Source organism: Bemisia tabaci, chromosome 2, assembly GCF_918797505.1.
Source record: "Bemisia tabaci chromosome 2, PGI_BMITA_v3".
In the NCBI taxonomy this organism is placed as follows: Eukaryota; Metazoa; Arthropoda; class Insecta; order Hemiptera; family Aleyrodidae; genus Bemisia; species Bemisia tabaci.
Genome location: NC_092794.1, coordinates 60,115,565 through 60,133,997, shown reverse-complemented (window position 1 = coordinate 60,133,997; position 18,433 = coordinate 60,115,565). Strand labels below are relative to the sequence as shown.

Below are 18,433 nucleotides of genomic sequence, written 5' to 3'. Positions count from 1 at the left end.
ACCCCTCAAACCCCTAGGGTTCTTGCCCCTTCCCTCTAAAGTTTTAAGGGTTCCCAAAAGTCGTTCTTTTGCACCTAGGAGCCCTCACACGAGATCCTATCTCAATTATGTTGTTCAAATGTTACAGGAGTGATGCCTGATGGTGCTGGCGGTGGGCGACTTTTGGATCATCCTGTAATTCACGCCCGGGAGCTGTGGAGAATTTACAGCCGGGGGACTGGAGCTGTTTTTATAAATTTGCCTATTGCCAATGTTTCTCGACTACCACAAAAGAAAATGTTTAAATACCTACCAGCCGCGCAAACGCTTTACCTTTTCCCAATTCAAATAGAGAGGTATAAAAAAAAAAAAAAAAAAAAAAAAAAAAAAAAAAAAAAAACTGATGATCCCTTATTTTGCTTCCTTTTTTAAAGTCTGCTTCACCGAAGGCTTGAAAGCGGCTCTGGATGTAATTGTTGATTGCAGCATTTTAAAGTTCATCGGTCCGACGCTTGAAGGTAATCGATGTATTTGGAACGCATCATAGATCAGATCTCGAGATTATCAAAGAATTTTGTGCAGACAAAGCTAATAAATTAAAGACATGGTGCCAGTTTGAGAGCCCTATTGTGCTTACGTGGAGAAAAGTATGTTGGAATGTACAGGCTGATATTTATGTATCCCTAAAAATACTTAGAAGTTGGTAGAATTAGAAAATTTTCCATTTCATAGCTCGGGGAAAATTTATAGGGTCAATCAAAAGTAAATCGACCAGTTTATTTAATAAACCAGCCAAAAGCCCTTTTCATCGAAATAACTATCTGTGAGGAGAACTAGGAGGCACAGCAGGCTGTCGAATATACTCATTAGATTTGCTCCACAATGGTTTATAAAAAGTATAAAGCGCTGATTCGATCTTCGGTTTTACGGTTTCGCAAACCAATGAAGTCTAGCAGGAGACATTAATGCTCGGCTCCGAAATCTAGTGCCGAGAGGTGTTCAAAATAGAGTTTGAAGTGAAATCAAAATATGGTAGAACCCACTTCTGTAATTTACAAGTCAAGTGCTCGGGGCGAAGATATGGACATAGAAGCACGTGAGCAGAGTTGTCGAGTTGCGTGAGTGCTATTTTACAAAATATCGAGGAAAATTGCATGAATATAATTATAATAGGCAAATCACGAGATAGCTTCGTCAGGCCAAACATGTTTTCAATGGAGCATTCATTGAGCATTCATTCACCATATACACCCTTTTTCCGAGAGTGCAACTTCGTTTCCGCGTAATGAAACAGCTGGAAAAATATTTCCCACAGAAAGCGCAGCGTATCTGCGGATCAAAGTTTCCCGGAAAAGGTACGGGCCAGAAATGGAAACGGGAATTTCAGGAAAGCTCTCGGTGGCTCTTCAAAATGTGAGCGATTATCATGGAGATGGGAATTAGTGGGTATTATTCTGTCAAAGTTTCCTGGGAAGGTAGAGTTTAGTTGGAATGTCCCGAGAATAGGAAAGTGCCCACTTAGATCCCTACCCTAATCATGACCTGACTCACTTTGGTAATCATTAAGGACTCAACCTTTCTCTGTTCCCTAATCAAGAGAGTTTTCTGACTATAACCTATCTGCAAGCATACACTTAGACTCCAGCAAAGATAAAAGTGCACCATTGCACCATCCCGCAACGGGACAACTAATTTGGATAAAATTTCGGATTAAGATTCGGAAAAACTATAGCAAGGTCAAGGTACCTAACTAACGAGGAAATTTATTACGCGAGGACTCCAAATCTGCGAGTACATGTTCCTTGTGGACGGTCCGACATTTTGAGCTGCGAGAGCGGCAGATTGAATCTATGAATTGCTTTCCCGGAAAATTTCGGATGGGGATTTTCAAACCTTAGATCATCATAACTGCAATTAATTTCAAATTCTTCGCCTAAATGATGAGAGAAAAAGTACTTCTCCAGTCGGTGGTGTTGTCGCCTCGATTAGGACGTAGAAACTTCATTTGAGGAGGAAAAGGAGTATTGTCGGGCAAGTTTCGAGTTTTTCAGGGTGTTTAATATTTTTTAATATTGAAAAATCCTGGTATTTTCCTGATATTTTATAAAAAATTCCCGATTTTTTCATTTTGAAAATTCCTGATATTTTCTTGATTTTTCTCGACTCCTGGCACGGTAGGCAAAAAGCAGTAAAACTTTCTCCGCTGAGGAGATTCGCGTAAGAAAAATTCCTGACAAAACGTCCAATTTTTCCAATTTTCCTGATATTTTCCTGTTTTTTTTCCTGATCGGCCAAAATTCCTGATATTTTCCGGCTTTTCCTGATGCTAGACCCACTGTTTTTCATTTCAGTTTTGCGTTCTCGCCTCTCCCCTGGCGAAGTTTGCCTCGATCCAACAATTAGCTAACCCCTAGGATTCGACCGAAAAGACGATACCCCTAATGTCAATTTTGAGTTTTCCAGCACTAAAGTCCCTTTTCCTATGGACCATCACAGGTATTAGAAAAATGTAATGCGAAAAATAAATTCAGGGCTGTAGAATGAAATCCTCGCTATTTTCCTGTTTGGGTTTTCAGCTTCAGGAAAAATTGTTCTGGTTTTCCCAACTTTCCAGCCTTGCAAAAATCACGAGGATCAGAGGCGTGCTTGACGTAAGAAAACAAAAATGAACGAGACCTCCTAAGGGGCAGCAGAGTGAGGAAGCGCCAATAGGCGGAGTGTGTTGGAAAGTCAAGATTCTGATAGATTCGCTATTCCGGGGGAAAATTAGGAATCAGATGACACGGGTCAACGGCCAAGCACCCGCGCATGCTCTCCCCGCAACCCCCCTCCCCTAAACACCGACTCCCCCCCTCACCAAGACCCCCCGCGGCCCGGCTGGCAGAGAAGTCTCCTCTGAATTTAACTCCTCTCGCATGGTTGTCGGCCTCCCGTCTAAATCCCCCCAAACCATTGTCACGCGGACACCCCGGGTCATTGTGTTACTCTTCGATTTTTCTCGGAACTTTCTTTCGAACATGTATTTTCTTCGGACTGGGGACAGATGCCCACGACGGCAGATTTTCAATTGTTTTTTTCTCACTCTACTTCGTGGGAATATTCCTACGGGGGCCCGGTCGTCGATACAATACGTATGAGATTTCGGATTGCAGAGCAGTATGATCGCGGCGTTTTCTAATTATAGTAGTAACTCACTCGCTAATCGGATGTGAGAATTTCGAGAAAGGGGAGACAAATACAATACATCGTTTGTTTATCGTATAAAAAAAAATAACAAAAAAAATTAACATGAAGACATCCTCGCAGGAAGCGACTTTTCTTTCGTCTTATCGAGTTTTCCGAGGTTAAAGCTTTGAATAGATGCAACAAGACTTCAAATGAGGAGAAAAAAGAAGGAGGAATAAGTGGGTGCGAAGGCACTGTGAAACGGGCTTGAAAACCTCGCGTAGGGTTTACAAGCTTTCTGTTTTTTCTGCGAGACTCCCCCGAATGCTTCTCTTAATTGGACTTCAGCTTGCAATTGATAACTATAAATTATAGCTCAATTGTATAAACACTTATGTACAGAGGGAAACTAATAGTGCATACATTGTTTCTAAATTAAGCTAGAAATTTTAGTTCCGAATTGCAAAATGTATTCCAATTTATAGATGACCTTAAGGGTAGGATCAAGAGAGACCTTGATCCACGAGACTTCACGTGTGGTGTACTGTATCAACAATTTTTCGTTTTCGGCCAATCGCCTGGCTGACTACTATGGACTACGGGGATAAAATAGGTTAATCCGATATCAAAGGCATGGTCGTAGCTGGGGGGATCTCGAAGGCTCCCTAGGGCCGGATTAAGGGGGTGGCCACATGGGCCGCGGCCCATAGCGGCAAATCGAGGGGGCGGTAAATTATTCAATTTTTTTTAAATGTAGGTATAAAAAAAATCGGATTTGGAAAAAAAAAAAAAATACAAACGAGAAAAGGCTACAAAATCTCTCATTTCCTGAGAGTAGAGTAATTTCTAATTTTGTCGTCTTTCAGTGATACAAGAGACAGCACCTTTCATTCGTAGAGTTAAGAGAGAAACCAAACACACAATTTGGCCTGGAACGGCGCGACTTAGGGAGAGATGATGACGAGGACTTGAGATGAAAAGGATGAAGGAATTAAGGTCATGATATTAATAAGATATGATTTAATTCCGAAATAGAATTTATTCAGTTTTACAGCACTGAGACGAACACGGCGTTAAGCTACAGAGAAGGATCTGGACTGACTAAAGACAAAGGCAAGATGAGGGGTTGGTCATCTGGTCCGCGCAGTCGCAGCTGCGTGGGAAGCGCATAGCCCCAAAAGTCGTAAAAAATCTCAAGGGCACAAGTGCAGGAGGGATGGTCCCTTTGCTGCGTTGTCAGATTAATTATTGCATATCTCCAACACGCCCCCTCAAGAATTAATCTGATTCTTGCTTGATTTGACTATGTTGCTCTGTTGAACTGCGATGCCGTGCTGCAATCGTCCTCAAGTGCCAACTCTGGGGTGATGCTTACGATCCACCATTCGGTGCTGCATGGATGAAGGGAAACCCAGGAAAACCTCCACCAGATCGTGTACTTGCTGTTACTATGAGTTCTACTCCAAGTCCAAAAACTCGACTGATTGAACTCCAAGACTGGTAACAGCTTGATCATCATATCGGCCAGTAAATTTCCTGTGAACACATGTACGGAATCAATGACCTTATTTTGACGTGCTCTCACCACGTATAATGTACGTTCATATTTTGATATCACGTGGCAAACTAGATTCTTAAATTTATGTATGCAATCCTCGTAAGATGCAATGGGCTTCGTCGCACTCGCTTTGGTATTGACAAAAATCACTTTTGACCAGAGAGAATCTATAACTGCTTTACCTGCATTTATTCTGCCTCCACCAAAGAAGCCGTCACAGATTTCAGATTCTCTGTGTTCCAACATATGATGCAGTTTTAAATAATAATGCAGATGAATTTCTCTTTCTCTCACTTTCAATTCGAAAAGTCTTTTGTCATTCTCAATATTTGCCAATTTGAATCTTCGATGCCAATCAAAAATATCTTCTCTTTTACCTCGACGTATCTCAACAATAATTTCTCATATGATTTGTATTTTCACTTTTTGTCATCTTCAATTTCTGGTATCAAATAAGTATACCATTGAATAGATAACTCGATTTACTAAAATAAATTTTCTAGAGCTCTTTCGTTACCTCTAGTCTCTCCTTCATTCTTATTGCCTTTCATAAAGTATTTTTCGCCCTTACTTGCATTTACTTAATTTATTTACTTAAGTTCTCTAATCAGGCCTTTTATTCCAGTTTGAATTTTTAAACGCACACCCAACTTAGGGTACTTATTCACCGAATATTCGCATTCTCATACACTGGCTGATCATCAACTTCTTTTTCACTCGCTACGTATAGTTAAGCTTATCATACCATTTCGTTGCTTACTTTTTCTTGTTTGAGCTTAATTATTTAATAATAATTTGTCTCACTACTTATACCCAAAAGTTTACCTTTAATTTAAATCAGACGATCTATCGCACGAGAGTCTTATTTACTGAAGTACTTCAAAGTTATTCTCGTACCAGACACAATTTTCAAAATAATTGTTGCTTTTTGTTAAAGAGAAAAAATTTGACTGCAATTGTTTCAGATGAGTTCCTCGCACCTTGCTTTAAACCTTTCAAGTATTTTTTCAATTAACACATGTAATCTCCGATTTTTTTAAATCGAACTCTGTCAGAGATTCTCATTCTTCACTTCTCAATTTCTCTTCTTCAAATACTCATTTTTCTCCTCTCAATTTCGCTCCTTCTAATATAATCTCTCCTCTCGAAATTGAAGTCTCTCCTCTCAAATTCTAGTAACTTTCTCAAAATTTTGAATGTCTCTTCTCAAATTGTCAGTTTCTACTTTCAAATAGTAGCCAATCAACGCAATTTTCGCATTCAAAATAATTCGATTGTAAACTAATCTTTGTAAAATATGAAGTCTTTCTCTCTTACTCTTAATTAGCTGCAAACGCTAAAATGAATTTAGAGAGGCAAAAAAAACTGGTAATCGAGAGGGTAGGTTTCATCTTTGTCCTCTGAGACTAAAAACTCGTACTATTCATCTCTTTCCAAATATTTTTGCAAAATTCCTTCATTCGCCAATGTTAAAAACACTAAATTAATTTCACTCGACAATACCTCTGTCGTTTTGCCTTGGCATGTATCAAAGTACAAAAGTTATCGTTTATAAATGAATTGAGCCTGTTAAATTGTTGTTTCCTCGGTTTTCTTTCTACTTTCGTCGAAACTTTTCGTAAATATTGCAAGTTCAAAATTTGGGCTTCACAAAGATAAATATTAAAATTTACCTCGTCAGTTTTATCCTCATTTCCATTTGCACTTTCCTGTTGCATGATCCAATCTCTCACGTTTCACTTCAATCTTATTTCAGTATTTTCATTTCAATTTCATCATATACTGTTTGCTTAAAGTACTGTGTATATGATATTATTAATTACAGTTTTCTAAAGTTAAGCTTATCATAGGATTGCTCTCTATTTCATTTAAGCTTATCACAGAATTTCATACTGTTTTGCCTGAGCTCAGCTTTACTCACGTCTCGCACAGAGTTTGTCTCCGTTTTATTCACTTTGCACCATTCATTTGCTTTTGAGTCACACATGACCATTAATTTTAACTCCTCCCCAGAATTTATTTTTTCTGGTTTTTTATCCTCAGAATTTACCTTTCTGAGTCTTCAGAGTTAATTTCATTTTCATCAAGTTTGGAGATTCCTGATTTTGACACCAATTTAGTCGTATCAGTTTCCACTTGATTTTTTATCGGTCACTCGAAATGCACCACGCATCTCGATGCTATGTAATTTTGTCTTACCGACGATTACATTTCGACTCTTGCAAATTTTCATCTTTCACTTCCCACGCTTTATGCCTGCTCAAAAATCAAACAGACCAGAATGGCTTTCCAGGATTTTCATCTCCTGGTTTCATCTCAGATTCTTACAGAAGAGCTAAAAACGCATAGGAAATTCCATCCTTGGTTTATTTAAGTGCCATTACTCATTTGAAGTTTTAATTTATTCTAAGGCTTTTGTTATTAGGGTACTTATGATTTGGTGCGTTTCCGTTGAAACAGCTTTACCCCTAAAATGCCTCGTATAATTCTACTCCAATGAACATTGCACAAGCTCTTTCACCATTCGTTAGGTGATGCCATTTTTCTGCGGGGTTCGTGAAATTTCGGTGACTTATGACGTGATACCTTGCTCGACACAAAACTGTTTAAATTGTTCGAAATTTTTTTATTTCTATCATTGTCAGAGTATATACATGAAATAATTTCTAAATCAAAAAGTTCTGAGATTCTCGCAGTATAATTTTTCGAACATAAGACAAAATACTTCTCATTTATGTTCTATATTTAAAAGTCACACCATTGTGTGCATACTAATCATGTATGAAAAGAACGAAATCGTTTTGATTTCTTACGTGGATCAGCAATATTAGAGTGCATTTTTAATGGAGGTTTATACTGACGTGACTTTCATCTTTAAATTTTCTAGAAATGGCAATTTTTACTATTGATACTACTCGCATAAATTATCGTTTGATACAACACCTTTTAAGACCAATATACTCACATATTCCATGAACTTACAACTCAGTAAACTTTGTTCACTCATTTCTTTGTATGGCTCTAACTTTCAAACCATATTTCATATTCATCTCATCGATTTTAACTGTCAACTCAATTCAGGAATATTTACCAATCATTTCTTATCGATCAGTAGCGTGGCGTACTTTGCGATGTATCGACTGATCTGCCATTCAAAGGTATGAAAAATATCGACAGACGGGGTGTTCGCAACGAACAATTTAATAATCGATTCTTTACCATAGTCTCAAATGAGGGAACTTCGACAATCGATCATTCACGCCTCGCCACTGTTCATCGATACTTAAGTTCTGAAAAAGCTTACCACAAAAGGTAACGGTACTTCCCTTTTAACGTTGACTCCTGATGAGTGGGTTCTGCATGACCAGCTTTCCAAATTTCGGTATTGATAACAGGTCATAGGGTACATCATAGCAGAACCAAACGTCTTCCACAATGCCTTTGAAACCAGAGTCCATGAAACATGTTCATCCAGTACTTTGTGTCTTCTCAATTTTTGTGGCCATTGCGATAGGAATGCGTGTTATCCTTCACCAAGTATATTTGTGTCCGCTCACTGTGATCAGCAAACTCAAAGAAAGTTTTGCACAACTAATTTTCTGGTGCTGATTTATCTGGACGCTCCTCAATCCGAGCAGAAGTTGAGCTTTTTCACTATCTTCTAATCAGAGATAGGTATCATTCAAACTACGAACCATGAATGCGGTTTAAGTAGCTCTTGGCGCAAATAAGCATGATTCAGCGCAAAAAATCATAACTGTTTTTTTTCAATGTTCAACTTTATTGCAATATTAAATTATCTATTACACGAACAAAATATCAGGTTCGAATGTCACAGCGCGCAATAGAATTTTCACACACTGTATTTTCCGTCGACTGAAAATCGAGAGTCTTCTCGCGTTTTCTGTGCAGAATCCATTTACGTACACTCACGCGTTTTCATCACACACGTTTAGGTCCATATTCGTACACTTACGCGTTTTCATCACACACGTTTAATTTTCACAAGTTTAAATGAACACTTTGCTTGTTTTCAGTATACGCGGTCACGATCGCGGATATTTGCGCGTATCACGTAAGCTGCGGCCCATAACCTGAAGGAATTAAGGTCATGATATTAATAAGATATGATTTAATTCCGAAATAGAATTTATTCAGTTTTACAGCACTGAGACGAACACGGCGTTAAGCTACAGAGAAGGATCTGGACTGACTAAAGACAAAGGCAAGATGAGGGGTTGGTCATCTGGTCCGCGCAGTCGCAGCTGCGTGGGAAGCGCATAGCCCCAAAAGTCGTAAAAAAATCTCAAGGGCACAAGTGCAGGAGGGATGGTCCCTTTGCTGCGTTGTCAGATTAATTATTGCATATCTCCAACAAAGGAGAAGCCCTCTGCTCGGCGGTCGGCATGTAAAACATATTAGCGCCTACAAGACTGCACGAATACTTCACGCATTGCATCAAACGCAGTGCGGTTATTGTGGTCAGCGTGAAACGGATAGCGCCTACAAGACTGCGTGAATACTTCACGCATTGCGCCAAACACGGTGCAGTCGGCGCGGCGCGGCGCGGCGCGGAGGCGGGAGTTAAAATCATTAAACCAAATTTTGTGCTTGTTCTTTCATAATTTTTTCGTTCATTTCTTATGAATGGAAGGCCTTGTCCATTAGAGATAGGTTTACGAAACTTGACTTTCGCGCAAAGTTCAATGACTTTTTGCTGTAGTGTTGACAGGGCTTTCCCAAAAAATGTGTTCAACACGAGTAAACGCGTCTTGTGCACCCCTCCCCCGCTGGCACGTTCACGTGATGGTTTTTTTTTTTTTGATGTTTCAAAACGAATGAGAAGGGGGCGGCAAAATACTGGCGGCCCATGGGCGGCAAAATACTGGCGGCCCATGGGCGGCAAGTAGGTAAATCCGGCCCTGGTCATACGTCATAGATATGAACATTTTCATGACGGAAAAAAACAAAATCTTCGTAGCAGCCTCAAACATGATTTTGTCTTTTTCTCAATATTGTGATCATTGTCTACGGGATCATGGAATTAAGTTCTTTTGTGAGGGACACGTCGAATTATATCCAGCCCCTTGAATCCTTTAAGCACTGTATCATTTCTAGTGACGTCAAATAGAAGCTAGTCGCAGAGGTTCCGTCGGTTTGATGCGTGAACTTCACAGTTTCCCCGATCTGATTTCATGTTGAGAGCGTAGGAACAGTGCAAACATATCTACCGAATCAGAAGTAAGAAACGATGGGAAGTAGTGAAAGCGTAAGTCGAAAGTAACCATGAAAGCTGGTTTTGCCTGATGACGCCGTCAGAAAAGGCCAAAAATGACCGCCAAATCTTAGCTGGCCACGATTTCCAATTTTTTTCTCCGAGATGGCTTAAGGTTGTGCTGACGGAACACGGAAGTCTCTTTCGAAGCACAGGCAACGGGTGACCTGCGCAAAGCGCCCCCACCCCTTGCTGCCCCCGCGAATCCCCCCGACCCCCTGCGGCAGAGTAGATGCCTGTTACCCCCTTCCCTTAGCTTCATCGCCCGTTACCTCCAACCCCGGCCGTAAGGCACGAAAAAACGTGGCGGTGAGATGATAAAGGTACTCAACGATTTTTGCAGGTTTCAAGGTCTTCAAAACGAATGATCCCCCAAGAATTTGAGATAGTATTATATGACCTCCCCTCCATCCAAGCAGCGTCTCTGGCCGCTACAAAATAACCTCAAAAGCTGTTCATTTTCCCTAGGGCACTCAGCTATGGGGAGTAGGGATCGGATTGGGGCGCACCTCCAGAAAACAAAGGGGTCTGGGAGGTTCCCCGCTCCCACTGAAAATTTTGCAAAGAGAGCTCTTCCCAGATCGAATTGCCGCTCCTTCGCGTAAAGTTCTCTAGTAAAAATTTCGAGCGAAACCCATCGGCGGAACTAGTATAGCCTGCTCCTCGGGAATCCACTCGGCCTTTCCCAAGAAATAGGAAGGCTTTTGCACAAAAACCTTCACTCTTTAAATTTTAATTCGATCAATTTGTTTCATAGAGTAGCTGAAAAGCTCAAAATCACTCTTGAGACGAGTCAATTTTTCAAAAATTTTCGGGGAAGCTGGGAAGTCCCTCGAAATCCCCTTTGGAGCTGGAGAAATCCCACAAATTCTTCATGACGAGGTGGTATTTGGTGTCACCTAAAGCCCCCTAAACGAGGTGTCCTCCTGGCCTCGCTCCCCAAAATACTGCCGTACTGAGGGAGAACACCGTATGAGCCTGCATACATTGCCAAATTTCCTTTCAGAAAATATTTATTTTTGAAAAAAGTTATAAATATTTATCCTTGAAATTTTTGGACTTTTCAGATCAAATTAGGAACGAAATCCCGGAAAAAATGTAAGTGAGACTGCCGCAAATTTTCCTGAAAATTCATGATTTGTCGAAGGGAATTTGGCAACGCCTGGTGGCTCATACGGCGTTCTTTCTTAGCACGGCAGAATAAGTTTCCAGTTCCGCCCATGGTAAGACCTACACTCATGAAAACTAATGGAGATGTTGCATGTATGAGGAATTTGCGATTTGACTGTTGCTTCTTCTGTAAAAGTTCGCGAGAAACACGATGGTGCCACTGGTTATCTCTGAAATCAACTCCCCAGCTCAAAAAAAGCTCTCAAGTTGAGGCCAAAATGGAAGGGATATCCCACCCTACCTTGAGAGTCCACGTCTACATCAAGACAAACTCTCCATGCAAAGATAGGGAGCAAATACATTAGCAGGGTTGCCGTGTTTTCAGTTTTGGAGTCCCCAAATAAAGTGGCAACCCTGCTGATAAATTTGTCCTCTATCTTTGCATGGAGAGTTTGTTTTGATGTAGACGTGGACTCTCAGGGTAGGGTGGGATATCCCCTCCATCTTGGCCTCAACTTGTGAGCTTTTTTTGAGCTTGGGAGATGATGTCAGAGAAATCAGCGGCACTATCGTGTTTCTCGCGAACTTTTACACAAGCATCAACGGTAAAATCGCAAATCCCTCACACATGCAACATCTCCATTGCAAGTAAGAACGGAGGTAAGCAGTTGACAACTTTGGAAAAACTGGAGGTAACCGCGACATCTCTTCAGTAGATATAGCGTCCATGGGCCGGGCGAGTCAATGACCTTTACGTGACTTCGCCGAATCCAAACGGAGCATATTCCATTATTCTGTATTATTACGAGTTGGTGACTGGTGCTGGTGGGTATCTATGCAGAGGTCTTGCCGCTCAGCTACGCTCGTTTGCTAATTCAGCATAAATAAAATGTGCCCTTTTTCCGAGCGCGGGCAGATGACTCAGCAAGCTGCATCCCAAGTGCTGACTGCATGAAAACCGGCGTCAATTTCAGTGTCTTACTTTCCAACCGAGCAAACTTTGCGACTAACGGAAACAATTTTTTCGCTAGGACAATGAGTGTGCGACGTGCGTGCTAGAAACGTCATGATTTCGTCTTCCACAGCGTTCGCTAAATCAATAGGGTGCGGCGAGAGTTTTTATGAGAATGAGTCTTTATGACAATAATACGCCCCAACGCTGATAATACGACAATTTTTCCTGCGGGAAAAATTGCATATTTTGAGAAGGGTGTAAAATTGCATTTTTGGTCCCCGCTGATAATCCGTTCGCGGATAACCGCGATTCTACTCTATCGTGCTAAGGAAAATCGACAAGTGAGCTTTCGGGCGTTGCCAAAATTCTTCCGATAAAATATGAATTTATAAGGGAACTGTTGGATATTTTTCCGCCAGTTTTTCCGAGAATTTCACTCACAATTCGATTAATAGTGTGTGAAAATTTCGAGGAAAAATATTCATAACTTTCCTCAAGAAATACTGTTATATTAGGGGAAATTTGGCGATTCCTGAAGGCTCATACGGCGTTTTTCCTTAGCACACCAATACTGTGGTTTTATTATCAACGTGCAGCTTCGACCAAAACCTCAATAGTTAGTATCTTCGGAAGATACAAATTTTCGTTCCCCTCCCCTTGAAACGTAAAGAGTAAAATCCATTCGAGCGAAGAACATCGAGTTTAAACACACTATAATCTTCATACAAAATTATTTTTTAGGTTTTACATTTGTTTTCAAACTAATTTTAAAGAAGATCTTTTTTTATTTTTTAAATACTTTGCTTTTTTTCGATTAAATTGTTGATTCTTCTTTTGCCATTTCTGTCCTGCTTTTCTTCCTATATTTCCTACAACTTTGCTCTTCTTCTTTCCTCCTTTTATCTTTTCTTTTTTTGCTTCTTCTTTTTCTTCTTCAGTAGCTGTTCCTTCTGGTTCTTCTTCTTTTTCTGCTCCTGTTTTAACTTCATCTAATTTTTCCGCTTTTTCTTCTTCGTTTTTTCCATGTTCAGTCTGCTTTCTGGTTCCGGTAATAAACTTACCTATATATGGATCCTTGAACTTTAAAGCAATAAGGTCCATCACCCGGAATATCAATTCGATTTGCAGAGAAAGAGGCAAAAGCAACAGCACTATTATAATTTCTGATATGCTTTATGAAATTTGGAGAATATAAAAATAATGATTTCAAATCGGTATTTGTCCGAATACTCGGTAAAGAAATTAAGCCATTTTGGCAGCAGTTATTAAAATGACCATTGGACATTTCACCCTGAAAATGGCGAGCATCACAATGATGACAAATTATATTCATTGAACCGACTGAAAATTTGGTAACAAAATTTTCATCAAAGTTCTGATCATCAATTTTATACTTCCGAAATGAAGAAATGAAACTTTGATTTTCTATACTAATAACAGAGTTAAGTTCTTGCTTCACTAAACGAACATGCGAAGAATTCTGGAAAACGCGACCACGTTTTGGAGGACGACCGCCTCGGTCATTGAAAATTTCACTCATAACAACTGTTAAATTTAAAATTAAAATTAGTAAAAATTATTATTATTTTAACAAAATCATAACTGAAAAGTTCAATTTTTAAATTAAAAAAAAATAAATCAGAAGAAAAAGGATGAAATGAAAATGGAAATTAATAATAAACATATTTATACACATTGAAAAGAAACAGCGTGAAAGAGAAATAAATGGGCCGCGTAAAGCAGAAAGGAACCAAGACATATCAGATACTGCCAAAAAGTGGAAAATTTAATTTTTTACATGAAAACGGTTGTGCAGATTTTTGTACAAATTTCAATGAATTTTCTGCAGAGCACGAAGCAAATTCCTTGAAGTTTTCGAGGGAATCTGCACAAACGTTCTCTTGTAAAACATTAAACTGTCGAGTTAAATTTGACAAGAGCTGATGCGGCTTGGCTCTTTTCTGCTAAACGCGGTTCAAACGACCTTCCAAGTGAGGGTTCATCGATTACATAAAGCAATTTTTCGGCATTTTGGATGAAATAGGAGGAGAAGAGGAATTTGGTAGAGTAAAATTCGGCAGATTGTTAAATAGATGGTAAAAGCTCGTGGTAGGCAAAGTATGGTAGACGCGTGCGATCTGGAGCTTGAGAACGGTCTGCACTGAGTCAAAGGTCAATGACCGGAGTTCACCTTCCCTACCCTCGCCCTCTCCTAGCCCTCCCGAGCCCCAATGCCGCCAACCGCGCTACAGCGCTGTATTTTCTTCCAGCCGCGTCCCCTCACGCTACAATACGGGACAATCCAAGATCCAGAGCGATAAGTCCATTCTTTTAGTCAAAATATAGTCACCTTCCGGTCAAAGTATCACAAGCGCCATGCGACGTTTTAAAATTTCCACCGTCATTTTATTTTTTTACAGCGAAATTGTTCAACGGAGCTGTCCGAAAATTTCACTAGATTTTCTTTGCACTGCCGATAAAATTCAGTGAAATTTTCAAATAGATTCAACCAACAATTTCTCTGTAAAAAAATAAAATCGCGGCGGAAATATTGAAACGTCGCATGGAGCTTGTGATACTTTGGCCGGAAGGTGACAATATCTATACTATGAGCTCGCAAGCCTCCAAAATTTTCATTCCTGCTTAATTCGTCGTTCCCCGCACGACGAAACGTAACTCCATTCCAAGGTTGCAAAATTGACTAAAACAATTCAATTTTTCACAAGAAAATACCTGTGCCATTTTTTTCCAAAATTTCTCTGATTATTGCATGAGATCAGAGGTAAAATCAGTGAAATTTTCTGTTGTAAATGCTCGGGATTCTCCCGGTAAAAATACAAATTGCGAGGGGAAATTTGGCGGCATCGGAATGTAGTTACGTCCTTCGTGAGGGGAACGACGAATTCTAGCGTTTTAACGGGCCAACTCTCGTGGTTTTTGCGGCTATCCTTGGATGAGCCCGTTTTTCCAGATTTTGGAAATATGGCACGGAGCGCCTTCAGTGACTCTATATGGTGCTATGCCATTTTGTCCGAAATAACTTACCCCCGCTGGTTACACGTCGCCGAAGTTCGAGGGGGAAAAATTATTTTCTTCATCATTCCGGCAACACTTGTATTGCAGCAGGGCAAAATGTCCCTTAGGGACCGTTCATGAAATACATGAAGTATAATTTCGAATTTTTCGACCCCCTCCCCCTCGCGACGCTTCTGTGACCTAGGCTCCTACCCTTTTGCACGTAAAAGAGAAATTACGTGAGGGACCATCCCTAGACTACGCAAAGGTTAGGGGGGAGATGGGGGTCGCGAGGAAAGCGGAACGCCATTTGGTTTGTAAGTCTTAAAGAAAGGATAGGGACCTAATTCACAGGAGCGTTAAAAAGGAGTAAGGGAGTCAAACATGCCGAAAAAATTCGTAACGTGATTCGGGGACAGCCCTTAACGCTCTCCTGGACCCCCACCTACCGTAGAGTGTTGCGTGTTTCGTGTAAACTTCTCCCCGTTAGAGAGTTACGTATTTAATGAATGGTCCTTGAAGGTGGAAACTCAAATTGTTCAAGATCGCGAAAAAACCGATCTCAGATCGAAAACATCGATTTTCAGGTTTCGATGCTGAACGCTCTCTCATACTTTCAGAAACATCAGGTCTTTCAATTGTATCACTAATGATGTTATGAGCGCCCAGGCCCACCTCATAATGGAGGCGGTTCCTAGGTCCATATCATGAGCGAGGTAAATCGTTCCTAAAACTGGCAACAGCGCCGGTAAACTTTAACAGCTGCTTTCTCGGATTCTCCATGTTTTGTCCTTGAGCTTTGAATTGTAGGACAAGGAGTAACTTTTAGTTTTTTTAAGAGCTCTTTGCGCCAAATGATACAAAATTAGCCCATTTACGCTGTGATATAATTATCTCTTTTTTTCCCTGACACCCGAAGGCACATTTTTTCCTGATGCGTTATTTACTTGGCGGGGTTAGTGGTGAGCGCATTATCCACCCTTCATTTTGAGATAAAGACGAAGCTCTTTTTGAAGGGGGTTCCTCGGGATCATTTAAATTTTCCAAAAACCACTTGAAGGCTTCCGTTTGAATTTTAGAATGCAGTCCCATTCACCTCTTCGTTAAAATTACAAATGAATAAAACACCTAGATTTAATATCCGCCGACCAACATTTATGTAAATTGATCAATGAACGTTGCCAAAATGTTCAAAAAGCTCATCTCCAGAGGGCTGTAGCTCCGAGCGATTAGGGGTTGTGAGTGAAATTTTTGTCAAAATAAAGAAAAGAAAGAAAAAATTTTGTTTTTACAAAGTGAAATACCTTCAAAAATCAGGATAAACTCAGCTTTATGACTGCACGAGCGCGAGCGCGGCTAGGTTCTTTGGCAGAAAAGTGCGTCGCCTATAACGTCGATTTACGTATCAAGCTTACGTAGATGTGGCACATCGTAACAAAACGTTTGCAGTCTTTAATAGTTAGCAATTATTTGATGAATGGAAGGACCGAGTACCTAATACAAATAAAATATCCGTTGTAGGACAGAGGGACTTTTTGTGCTCAAAGGGAAATTTTGAGAAGCGGTTTCCAAAAATTTGAATTTCCGACTGGAAATAATCTCAAAGTATGATCGGCAAGCGGTTTAGCTCATTTTAACGCAGAAGTAGGCGTGAAGCTCCATTCGACAGATTAAAACTTTCAGAGATTTTTCTAAAAAAAAACTATTATTCTGAGCTGAAACTTGCCAACTCTCAGAATTCCGGTTTGGCTGGACATACATGCGAGTTTTGGTGCCAAAATATGGGTTAAAAGTTCCTTCAGGTGGTGATGCCAGTATTTATAAACGCGCATTGTGAAGTCTTTTTCCAGAAACGGTCACATGTGAAGTAGTAGGTGCGTAACTGTGGGCGTTAGGGACCGTTGAAGATGGAAGATTAAGACAGGGGTGAAGTGATGCAATACTAGTCGATGTGATAACTAAAATCAATGTCAATGAACTCGAAACTTACATTTTGCTAGAGGCTCCCTTATTCGGCCGCTGCAGTCGGTGTTAGGTTAGGTTCACAGCTCACGACTTGAGACGTTGCCAAATTTCCGGACCGAACGCCGATCTCTCCTCGGCTCTGGGCGAAACACGCAAGGAATCACGATGCCGTGCAACCGGACCGAAAAGGAAACTCGCGTCGACGAAATAAGTAAAACGCCGATACGTGTCAATAAACTCAGAAAAACGGAGATAGAGACAAACAAAAAAAAAATGCGGCAAAATTATAAGGAATTCACATTTTGAAAAACGGCGCACGTGGACAATTTCGAAAGGCACAACCGAAGAAAAAAAACAGAAAAGGGAAGAAGAAAAAATAAAATTTAAAAAAATCAGAGGTATCAAAATTTTGCGTTGGAGGTCACATGTTAACAAACCACACGTCGAACTGGGGGAACATGAAAAAAAAATCACTTTTCAACTTCACAACAATCGGTAAGTATTAAATCGGCAGGTAAATTCTTGAATGAAAATGCTCACTGATTTTTAAGTACATGAAAAAGGAGGCGAGGCGGGCCGTCGAAACGGTCATGTTTGCAAATTCGCGAGCTTGGTTCTTGGGGAGTCGTTCGCCGAGCCTCAGGTCGGCGCCCGGTCGGTCCCGGTGAGTAATCAGACTCGCCGACGATAAACACCGATTGTTTCGCGACAACGAAATTGCGACACAATCACTCGAAGTAGGATATATCCAAGTGAATGAAAACCAGCATTCTTTTTTTCTTCCTCTTTTTCAAGAGCATGTCCTCGCGCTAATCCTCGCTGGATCCGGATCGGGCCGGTCGATCGGTGAAATCGAAAGTTTTCACCCGAGACGGGGATGTGTGCGAGATCCGAGAACCGAGCTCATGCCGCTATCCAGCTTGTCCATCTCCACGCAACTTCTCTCTCTCGGAACTCCTGGTTGCCCTTGAAATCCTGACGAGTCACGAAAGGGTAGCACACTGAGGACACCGAACCGAACCGAGCTGAGGCCGAGGGACCAATAAAGCGGTAAAGCCGCCACCGGGCGGAAAAGCGAGAAGGCGGAAAAGCGGGAAAGGGCTAGCTGAGCGTGAGGGACGACCACGGGCACTGGCGCGAATTTCCGAGGAAAGCCCGGGAAAGAAAGGACACGAAAAATCGGGAATCGAGCGGAGGACCCGAACCCGCGGCGACCGGGGCTTACGGAGAGTGGGAGAGAGAGAGGACTCGGAAGAGAAAGATGAAGACGGGAGAAGGAAACATGTGTGCACGCGCTGAGATGGGTACGAGACTGGTGTCATTGACCCCGGGCGGCATGCAGCCAGTACAGCGAGCAGCGCTGAAAAAATGACGTGTTTCACAAGTAGGGGAGGCCGGGCCGCGCCGCCGC

At 41.0% G+C, this 18,433-nt stretch overlaps 1 protein-coding gene across 2 annotated transcripts in view; it reads right to left on the bottom strand.

The window, feature by feature from the left end:
• LOC109042719 (nuclear hormone receptor 4) overlaps nt 1-18,433 on the bottom strand; it is a 136,851-nt gene that overhangs the window by 114,714 nt on the left and 3,704 nt on the right. The window contains exon 1 of one of the 2 annotated variants that reach the window (XM_019059624.2): nt 17,048-18,363. The exons of the other annotated variant lie outside the window; for it this stretch is intronic. The gene's annotated coding sequence lies outside the window, so the exon portion shown is untranslated. Of the gene's footprint in view, nt 1-17,047; nt 18,364-18,433 lie in introns of those variants that run through there. 2 annotated transcript variants of the gene reach the window in all.